Here is a 3,215-nt window from a genome sequence, read left to right on the forward strand (position 1 = left end):
GTACGCTAGCTTATAAGCTCCTAGTTCAGTCGCTCGTATCACCTTATACGGGCCTTCCCATTTCGGGCCAAGAGCACCATGGTTAGGATCCCTAGTGTTTTGATTCACCTTCATAAGTACCCAATCCCCTGTTCGGAATTGCCTAATGCGTACGCTCTTGTTGTAATAACGTATGACCCTTTGCTGACACTGTGCCACTTTCTGCGAGGCCCCTGCTCTTTTCTCCTCCAGCAGGTCCAGGCTCAAGCAGATCTACTCCCCATTTTGCTCGTCATTGAAGTATTCCGTCCGATGTGTTCCTACTCCAATTTCTGTTGGGACTACCGCCTCATGACCAAAAGCTAAAGCAAACGAGGTTTCTCCTGTAGCGGTTTTGTGAGTTGTCCAGTAAGCCCACAATATCCCTGGTAGCTCGTCAACCCAAGATCCCTTCTTTTCTCCCAGTCTAGTCTTCAGGAGTTTCTTTATCACTTTGTTGGCTGCTTCCACTTGCCCGTTTGCCTGGGGATGTGCAGGGGTGCAGAACTTCAGGTCCACCCGCAAGTTCCGGCAAAATTCTATGAAATTATTGTTGTCAAATTGCCTCTCATTGTCTGTAATGATGGTATAAGGGATTCCGTATCTGCGGATCATATTCTTCCAAATAAAATCCGTTATCTTTCTCTCAATGATTTGGCTGAGGACCCCCACTTCTACCCACTTGGTGAAGTAGTCTATTGCTACAATTGCATGGGTTGCCGCTCCTCGGCCTTTCGGTAACGGACCAATCAGGTCGATTCCCCATTGAGCAAAAGGCCACGGGGATGTCATAAAGGTCAGCTTTTCTGGGGGTTGTGCAGGAACCTCTGAGAAGCTTTGGCAGATTTTACAACTCTTTGCCAGCCTTTTCGCATCCTGGTGTATGGTTGGCCAAAAGTATCCTTGCCGGAGTGCCTTGAAGGCTAAAGTTCTTTCTCCTGAATGATTTCCACATATTCCTTCATGAATCTCCGTTAGTACATAATCTGCCTTCTCATCATCCAAACATCGCAAAAGGGGCAAGGTGAATCCTCGGCGGTAGAGCACCCCATCGAGCAATGTGTATCTCGTTGCTCGGCATTTTAACTTTCTTGCTTGCCTTTTGTCCTCCGGTAAAGTGCCATCACAGATGTATGCGAGAATCAGGTCCATTTAGGATTCTTCAGTGCTTACTCTCATTACCTCTACTTCCTTCCCTATACTCGGCGAGATTCTCACCTCTAGTGGAACTGACTTAGGTAATTTGGGATCTACAGTTGCAGCCATCCTAGCCAACATGTCTGCTCGGTAATTTTCATTCCGGGATATCTGATTCACCTTTACCTCTTTGAAGAGTTCAACCATTTGCTTCGCCTTCTTCAAATAAAGCCCCAATTTCTCTTCCCTTACTTGGAACTGATCGCTGAGCTGATTACATACTAGCTGGGAATCTGCTCGGATTTCTACTCTTTTTGCTCGTAGTGCATATGCAAGCCCGAGCCCAGTAATGAAGGCCTCATATTCAGCTTGGTTGTTCGTAAGCTGGAACTCGAATTTTACTGCATAGGATACCTCAACCCTTTCTGGGCTTCGTATTATAACTCCTGCTCCGGATCCCTGTTCACTACGTGATCCATTAACCATTACCAGCCACACCCCCATTGGATCCTCCTGTTCCACTAGTTGTTCCTCCTGGACCTCTTCCCCTGGTTCAACATGGCCAACCATAAAATCAGCCAGGGCTTGGGCCTTGATTGCTCCTCGGGGCCTATAGGATAGGTCGAATTCGCTTAGCTACACGGACCACTTCACTAACCGCCCTGATGCATCTGGTTTTTGGAGCATTTGTCAAAGAGGCTGGTCAGTCATCACAATTATCGGGTGGGCTTGAAAATATGGTCTTAGTTTTCGTGCTGCCGTTATTAAAGCCAGTGCCAATTTTTCCATCAATGGGTACTTAGTTTCTGCGTCTACCAGGGCTTTGCTAGTGTAATACACAGGGTGTTGCCTCCCTTCTTCTTCTCGGACTAATACTGAGCTGGTAGCCCGTTTTGAGATTGTCAAATACAAAAACAGCTGGTCACCTTCTCTCGGAGTTGATAGTAATGGGGCGTGAGTAAGATATTCCTTCAGCTGCCCAAACGCCTCATCACATTCTGATGTCCACTCCATCTTTCTCCATTTCTTTATGGTTTGGAAGAAAGGGTGGCATTTATCTGTGGCCAGTGAGACGAATCGGTTCAATGCTGCCAATTTCCCGGTAAGGCTCTCCACCTCCTTAACTGTTCGTGGGGACCTTATTTATGTTACCGCCCGTATTTTTTCCGGGTTGGCCTCGATCCCTCGGTGGCTTACCAGGAATCCCAAAAATTTACCCGAGCTGACCCCAAATGCACATTTCTCCGGGTTTAGCTTCATTTCATACTTCCTCAGCAATTCAAAGGTCTCTTCCAAGTGTTTCACGTGATCCCTCAATTCTTTGGACTTTGTGATCAGATTGTCCACATATACCTCCATAGTATAACCGATCAATGGCTTGAATATCTTATTCACCAACCTTTGATAGGTAGCTCCTGTATTTTTCAGGCCAAAAGGCATCACCCTGTAGCAAAACAAACCCATGTTAGTTATGAAGGTGGTGTTTTCCTCATCTTGCTCGTCCATGGGTATCTGGTTATATCCCAAAAAAGCATCCATGAAGCTGAGCAGACTGTGACTCGCTGTTGAGTCCACCAATTAATCTATCTTTGGTAGGGGAAAACTGTCCTTCGGGCATGCCTTATTAAGATCTGTGAAATTCACACACATTCTTCATTTCCCGTTGGCCTTCTTTACCAGTACTACATTGGAAATCCACTCTGAGTACTTGGCCTCCCTTATAAATCTTGCTTTCAACAGCTTCTCCACCTTGACGTTTATGGCCTCGTACCTTTCCTAGTTAAAACATCTTCTCTTCTGCCTCACCGGCCTCGCCTCCTTCTTGATTGCCAACTTGTGGCAAGCTACCCCGCGATCAATTCCTGGCATGTCCTCGTGGGACCAGGCGAATATATCTGCATGAGACTGTAGGCACTTCACCAGCTCACCTCTTACTGCCCCGACCAATCCTGAACCGATCTTAACCACTCTGTTCGGGTTGCCTTTGCTTACCGCAACCTCTTCCAGTTTCTCAACAGGTTCTTGGCGGCCCTTTTTAGAATCTCCTCGGTTATCTAGAG

Source organism: Citrus clementina, unplaced genomic scaffold (assembly GCF_000493195.1).
Source record: "Citrus clementina cultivar Clemenules unplaced genomic scaffold, Citrus_clementina_v1.0 scaffold_2, whole genome shotgun sequence".
Lineage (NCBI taxonomy): Eukaryota > Viridiplantae > Streptophyta > Magnoliopsida > Sapindales > Rutaceae > Citrus > Citrus x clementina.